An 8,709-nucleotide genomic window follows, 5' to 3' on the forward strand; every position below is an offset into this window, starting at 1 on the left:
TCAGTTTTAAGGTGTTCTTTGTAAAATCAAGTTGTATCTTGTTAAGTTAGCATATCATTATGATATATTACAGGTCTTGAAGTATTTTAAAAGTCAAGTTAGAATGATCTATTTAGTTTGCGAGCAAGTTTGAAATCATTCAAACTATGTTCTTGTTGTTATATATATATTCGTAGTAAGATAGTCATATATGAATTGAACAAGATGATGAATCAAGGTTATACCTCAAGTATGATGAAGAAAGTTACTGAATAAACAAGATATGAACTTGTTCTTGATGACTTGGAAGATTAAGAAGTGAAATCATGAAAAGGAACAAAGGTTGTAAGTAAGATTATATCTTGATTTAAGATAAATAACTTACATGAATTGAATCAAAGTTTAAACATAGTTTTACCTTGATTATGAAGCTAAAAGTTGGTGAAAATGCTTGGAGATGATCAAGTATGATGTTAGGGGTATTTTGAGAGAGAATTTGGAGTGTAAGTATGAGAAAATGGAATGGAAAAATGGGGTGAAATCATAAAAACGAATTTACTTGTTATATAGAAAAAAAAATCCTTAAGTTTGTTTTTTAGCTCATTAGTCATACAAGTTGATAAATAATAGTTCCATATGTTTTTGACTCTAAGATAGCTGCTAAGAATGAATGATTAAAGGTGTATATACCAATAGTAAATACATCTAGAAGCTGCGTACAATACGGTTACATATACCCTAGGTATACATGTAAAAATCTTGAGGAAACGGAACGAGAATTCAAATATAACTATCTTTTGTGAATATACTTATATTTTTTTTTATGTATTTAAGCCCTTTAAAAGTAATTAAATACGTATTTATACGATACTTGTATAAGCATTATAGGTTATAGGTATATATATCAAAGAACGTTACGTATAGTTACCGTTTTGAAAACTTTAGTTAGTAGTCTCAAAGTATACTTATAACTCAATGTTATTAGTACACAATGATATGTTAAAGCATCCTTAGGTCATGTTAAATATGTATAAATACGTATATGTACACAATCGTATAATTATCGTATGTTATATAGTTCGTGATATCATCGGTCAAATTGGACGGTCAAACGTTGTGTAAAACTCTTTTTAAAAACACAAGACTCAACAATTTGAATTGCTTATCATGTTAGTAATGTTTAATTTATGTAAATATTAATCTCATATGTATAAAACGATCGGAAAAATCCGGGTCGTTACAGTACCTACCCGTTAAATAAATTTCGTCCCGAAATTTTAAAGTTGTACCTATTTTGCGTTCTCGGGAAACAAATGTGGGTACTTTTGTTTCATCTGATCCTCTCATTCCCAAGTAAACTCAGGACCCCTTCGTGCATTCCAACGAACCTTAATGATTGGTATGTTGCTCTGCTTGAGTTGTTTAACTTCACGGTCCATGATTTCGACTGGTTCTTCTATGAATTGTAGTTTCTAGTCGACTTGGATTTCTTCAAGAGGAATGGTGAGGTCTTCCTTTGCAAGACACTTCTTATGGTTTGAAACGTGAAACGTATTTTGTACTCCGGTGAGTTGTTGTGGTAACTCGAGTCAATAAGCTACCGGTCCAATGCGTTCGATGATCTTGAACGGGCCTACATACCTTGGGTTCAGTTTACCCCTTTTGCCAAAACGTATTACACCTTTCCAAGGTGACACCTTTAGCATAACCATGTCACCAATCTGAAACTCTAATGGTTTCCTTCGGACATCGGCGTAGCTCTTTTGGCGACTACGGGCTGTTTTCAATCTCTCCTTGATTTGTACTATCTTCTCAGTAGTTTCGTGTATGATCTCGGGACCAGTTAATCGTCGATCTCCTACTTCATTCCAACAGATAGGGGATCTACACCTCCTTCCATATAGTGCTTCGAATGGTACAGCTTTAATGCTCGCATGATAACTATTATTATACGAGAATTCTGCTAATGGTAGATATTTATCCCATCCGTTTCCAAAATCGATCACACATGCCCTGAGCATGTCTTCAAGAGTCTGAATTGTTCTTTCACTCTGCCCGTCAGTTTGCGGATGATATGCGGTGCTCATATCCAAACGAGTTCCCAAGGCCTCCTGTAGTGATTGCCAGAACTTTGATGTAAATTTACTATCACGATCGGATATAATGGAAATAGGTATTCCATGCCTTGAAACAATTTCCTTTATGTATAATCGTAATAGTTTCTCCATTCTATCTGTTTCTTTTATAGGCAAGAAATGTGCAGATTTGGTGAGACGATCAACTATTACCCAAATGGTGTCATAACCCCATGCAGTCTTGGGTAATTTTGTGATAAAATCCATGGTAATACCATCCCACTTCCATTCTGGGATTTCTGGTTGTTGAAGTAACCCTGACGGCTTCTGGTGTTCTGCTTTGACTTTGGAACAAGTTAAACATTCCCCGACATATGTTGCAACGTCTGTCTTTAAATTAGGCCACCAATAATGCGTCTTAAGATCTTGATACATCTTTCCAACTCCAGGATGTATCGAGTATCTTTTCTTATGTGCCTCGTTCAATATCAACTTCCTTAATCCACCCAACTTTGGTACCCAAATATGTTTTGCAAAATATCGAATTCCATCTTCCCGTATAACGAGTTGCTTCTCATACTTCTTCATTATTTCATTTCCTATGTTTTCTTTAGTAAGAGCTTCTCGTTGAGCCTCTTTGATTTGTGAGTTGAGATTCATGCGAATTTTTATGTTCATTTCTCGTACTCGAATTAGCTCTCGTTCCTTTCTGCTTAGAGCGTCGGCCACTACATTCGCTTTCCCGGGATGATAACGAATCTCACAATCATAGTCGTTTATCAGCTCGACCCATCTACGTTGCCTCATGTTCAGCTGTTTCTGATCAAAAATATGTTGAAGGCTTTTATGATCGGTAAACACAGTACATTTAACCCCATATAAGTAGTATCTCCATATCTTCAATGCAAACACGACTGCTCCCAGTTCTAGATCATGCGTTGTATAATTTCGCTCATGAATCTTTAATTATCGGGATGCGTACGCAATAACTTCCTTTCGTTGCATAAGGACGCAACCAAAACCTTGTCGCGAAGTGTCACAATATATCTCAAAATCATCGTTCCCTTCAGGTAACGATAAAATAGGCGCCGTAGTCAACTTCTTCTTCAGTAATTGAAATGCACTCTCCTGCTCAGAGGTCCATTCGTACTTCTTCCCTTTTTATGTTAAAGCTGTCAATGGTTTAACTATTCGGGAAAAATCTTGAATAAACCTTCTACAATAACCGGCTAGGCCCAAAAATTGACGTATCTGCGTTGGTGTCTTAGGAGTCTCCCATTTTTCAATGGCCTCAGTTTTAGCTGGATCAACCTGAATTCCTTTTCTACTAACAACGTGGCCAAGAAATTACACTTCTTTCAACCAAAAAGCACATTTATAAAATTTGGCATATAACTGTTCTTTTCCTAACAATTCTAATACCAACCTTAAATGCTGCTCATGCTCTTGCTCATTTTTGGAATAGATGAGAATATCGTCAATGAAAATGATAACAAACTTATCTAAATACGGACTACAAACTCGATTCATGAGGTCCATGAATACAGCTGGCGCATTCGTTAATCCAAATGGCATGACCAAAAATTCATAATGACCGTAGCGTGTCCGAAAAGCAGTTTTCGGAATATCTTCTTCTTTGATGCGTAGTTGATGATAGCCCGATCTTAGGTCGATTTTCGAATAAACACATGATCCTTGCAGTTGATCAAATAAGTCGTCAATTCTCGATAGTGGATACCGATTCTTGATAGTTAACTTATGTAATTCACGGTAATCTATACACATTCGGAAGGATCCATCTTTCTTCTTGACGAATAAAATCGGAGCTCCCCACGGTGAAGTGCTTGGTCGAATGAAACCACGGTCCAGTAATTCTTGTAACTGGCTTTGTAACTCTTTCATCTCAGATGGTGTAAGTCTGTATGGAGCACGAGCCACTGGTGCAGCTCCTGGTACTAGATCTATTTGAAATTCTACAGATCTAAATGGAGGTAATCCCGGCAACTCTTCCGGAAAGACTTCAGGAAAATTTCTTGCCACAGGCACGTCATTGATGCTCTTCTCTTTTTCCTTCATTTCGACTTTATTAACATGTACTAAGATTGCATAGCACCCTTTCTTCAAGCACTTTTGAGCTTTCAAACAGCTAATGAGTTTTAGCTTTGAGTTACCCTTCTCTCCATAAATCATTACCGGCGTTTTATCCTTACGAGGAATGCGAATTGCCTTCTTAGCACACACAACTTCAGCTCCTATTTTGGACATCCAGTCCATGCCGACTATTACATCAAAACTTCCTAATTCTATCGGTATCAAATCAATTTTAAACATTTCTCCGGCTAAATTTATTTTACAATCACGGCAAATTTTATCGGCTTTAATTAGTTTATCATTAGCTAACTCAATCATGTACTTAGCATCTAGAGGTAATGATGAACAATTCAATTTAACGTAAAAGTCTTTACACATATAACTTCTATCGGCACCAGTATCAAATGAAATAGATGCTGATAAGTTATTAATGGTAAACGTACCCGTAACAAGCTCCGGGTCTTCACGCGCCTCTCTAGCATTAATAATAAATGCTCTTCCACGTGCAAGTCTGTTATTCTTCTCTGGATTCGGGCACTGGCTCTTATAATGACCCTGTTTCCCACACCCATAACAAGTAACAGTGGCCAAGGCAATTCTATTTGCATTGGTGGTAGGAGTCTTGGTGTCATTTGTAATGTAACGGGAACCCTACAATCTTCAGTAAGATGACCCCTTCGATTACAATTGTTGCATACCACATTACAATAACCAGAGTGATGTTTGTGGCATCTGTTACATAAAGGATTTCGTCTCTTGTAACCTGAGCTCAAACCGCTACCCGCACCTTGCGTGGTTTCTTGTTTCTTGTTGGATTGTTGATGATTACCTTCCCACTTTCTTTTGTTTCCCGATGTCTTGACATCGGTGTTCTTATCCAGAATAATCTGGTCCATCAACTCGTTTGCCATAGTGATGGCTTCATGAATAGTCTTGGGTTTCGTTGATGTAACATTTGCCTTGACATTTTTAGGCAAACCATCTTTGTACAGTTCAATCTTCCGTTCTTCGGTTGGTACCAATTCGGGACATAGCAAAGCTAATTCCATGAATCGCTGATTGTAGTTGGTGAGTTCAGTACCAACAACTTTCAGGCTTCGTAATTCAGTTTCTAACTTCCTAACCTCATTCCTTAGACAATACTCGTTGATTTGCATTGTTTTGAATTCTTCCCATGGAGTATCATAAGCTACATCTCCTCCTACGGCCTTCACATAGTTTTTCCACCATGTGAGTGCACTATCTTGTAGGGTGCACGATGCATACTTGGTCATGTCCTTCTCAATACAACCACTGATTTTAAACACAGACTCAATCTTTTTGATCCACCGGGTTAAACCGACCGGTCCTTCTGTTCCACTGAATGATCAGGGCTTGCAACCTTGAAAAGTTTTGTAGGTGCATCCCACACGAGGATTTGGGTTAAATGCAGCACCTCTTGCAGCCTCGACCTATAACATTCTGTCGTTCACTCACTGATTGATGAGTTCCTCGATTTCTTGTTCCGTCATTCGGTTCAATCGCGCCATAATCTTCAATAAGAATGAAAAAAATAATTATTCACATGGAATATTATAGATGTAGTGTGTATTTACAGTACATCGTAGCTTATTAATAATATGAACCAGTTATTATTATAAAAGCCTTTTCTTCTTATTAGCGTTTTAGAATTATATCTAGGGTAGTACCTACCCGTTAAAGTTCATACTTAATAGCTTAGTACGAAAATCAATTACTACCACCCAAATAATACTCAACCATGGAAAATTATTGCATTTCACACTTCACTATTTTTCATATGCTTATCTTACATCAAACATTAAACAAACCACACTAGTAATATTATACAAAACGTTATATGATCCCATGGTTTAAAACAACAGCGCATCATTTAACCCAAAACATTTGTGTTCAAAGAAATCGCTTAAAGGTTATCCTGGCTGTCTCCCTGCATTTTGGCTGAGGGACCGAAGAACTGGATATCGGGATAGAACTAATAGGAATAGCGGGAATAGGGGTGGAAGTGTCTGGTGGAGTTGGTGCCACAACATCCTCACTAAACTCGGGATTTGGATTTTCCAATTCAGTAGCCTTTCGTTTCTTTCCTCGTTCGAACTTATCTTTCGTAATTTCCTGTATTTCTTCCTCCTCAGGATCACTTTCCGGTTCCTCTTCAATTGATTCATCCGGAAATTGTGAGTCTTCCCCAAAGGTGTCGTTTTCATCATCGGATAGGTTAATGACTGGAACACTATCTGAGGATTCTGGTTCAGAGTCGCTGAATGGGATAACAAGTTCTAAGCCAGACATCTATCACATAACAACTAGCACGTTAGTACCACATAATATTTACATATTAATTTTTAACCAACAAGGATAAGCAATAGTTTTCGAAATCAAACACGGTCAAAGTCCAGACTCCTAATGCATCCTAACAAACTCGATAAGACACACTAATGCAAATTTTCTGGTTCTCTAAGACCAACGCTCTGATACCACCTGAAGCGTCCCGTTTATATCGAATATAAACGTCACGTACTCATTGGTGTCATTGCGAGGTACTTACCTCTATATGTGACATTTTCAAAATCTGCATACGTTTTAATAATACAAACCATAACCTTTATTATAATCGAAGGTTCAAACAGCATAATAATGATTAACGTTTAGTTGTAATCTTAGTTTTACAAACTTTACATTTGATAATAACAATACGATTTCCAACATATTTCACATTACAAATCTTCCGATATGCAGTTTTATTTTTGACACAAATATGCATACTCCAAATCTTGCCTTAAATTCGGCATAATGCAGCGGAAGCTTTTAATTATCACCTGAGAATAAACATGCTTAAAACGTCAACATAAAGATGGTGAGATATAGGTTTAATGCTAGCAGCGTTATAAATACAGAACACAAGATTTCATATACACAAACGTTTTAATAAAAATATTCTAAGTGGTTGAGCACTTGATAACCATACTTAACATTTAATCAACGTTGCATATTCCCTTTATTATGAAATCTCACTACACCGTACCAAGTATAGTTACCGAAACGAAGTACTGTGCAATCGTTGAATACTGGTCGTCCAGTCCGGTTGGGGTTGTCAGGCCCGATAGATCTATCAACAGGATTCGTGTTTACAATACCGCATGTAAATAGTAGTTACCAAGTTACAGGGAAGTATGCCAGTGGTACAACTCAACGTAAAATATATATATTTTTTTGTCACTTGTGTCCATAACGTAAATCATAAAATGCATGTATTCTCATCCCGAAATATTTAGAGTTTAAAAGTGGGATTATATACTCACTTTTGTCTTGAAGATATACAACTTGGTCTCCGATAGATATCACGAACCTAACGATATATAATATATCAACATGTTTTCTTTTCAAATAATCGTTACATGTATACTTATAATACTTTTAATAACTAATTTTCCGTAGTTAGCAGTCCGATATTAGTGGTCCACAATTAGTTGTTCAATAAAATAAATAAAGACCCCATCGTATTCGAATTGATCGGAATTAATCTCGACCCATGGTACCATGTTGTCAAATGACGTGTTACGTACATAAAGTACCGTGTTGTCAAATGACGTGTTGCGTACAATCATGAGGTCTTATGATTAATCTTCTCGTGTTGTTTACGGGTGGTCCTGAAATATGTAGAATTAAATCATGAGTAAATATATATGAAATATCATATTAATTAGCAAAGATATGATTAGTTTAGTTTTACTCCAATTAATTTCGTAGCTAAACTAGCTTCGGATACCCAATTTTGTTTTAGCCGTAGTTTCTTCAATATAACTCCGTTTTTGTTGGTTCAACTTGCCACTTCCTTGGATCGAGTCATTATTTATGAATATGAACTGTAAATACCTTATTTTGCATTCAAAATCACAGGTTATAGGTCAAACTTTGGTGAATCTTATGAAAGTGATCATTTCCGTTGTAAAAACAACATCTAAATGATCATTTTTACAAAAATACTTACACTTTGAGTTAAACTATGAGATTTTTATATATTAACATATTCATAAGAAATATCATTTTTCCAGAATATAAACTTCGAATTCAAAGTTTAAGATGATTTTTAATTATCCAACCCAAAACAGCCCCCGGTTGCACTCCGACGACGTAGATTCAGTTTTAAGGTGTTCTTTGTAAAATCAAGTTATATCTTGTTAAGTTAGCATATCATTATGATATATTACAGGTCTTGAAGTTTTTTAAAAAGTCAAGTTAGAAGGATCTATTTAGTTTGCGAACAAGTTTGAAATCATTCAAACTATGTTCTTGTTGTTATATATATTCGTAGTAAGATAGTCATATATGAATTGAACAAGATGATGAACCAAGGTTATACCTCAAGTATGATGAAGAAAGTTACTGAATAAACAAGATATGAACTTGTTCTTGATGACTTGGAAGATTAAGAAGTGAAATCATGAAAAGAAACAAAGGTTGTAAGTAAGTTTATATCGTGATTTAAGATAAATAACTTACATGAATTGAATCAAAGTTTAAACATAGTTTTACCTTGATTATG

This window comes from Rutidosis leptorrhynchoides, chromosome 3, assembly GCF_046630445.1.
Source record: "Rutidosis leptorrhynchoides isolate AG116_Rl617_1_P2 chromosome 3, CSIRO_AGI_Rlap_v1, whole genome shotgun sequence".
Lineage (NCBI taxonomy): Eukaryota > Viridiplantae > Streptophyta > Magnoliopsida > Asterales > Asteraceae > Rutidosis > Rutidosis leptorrhynchoides.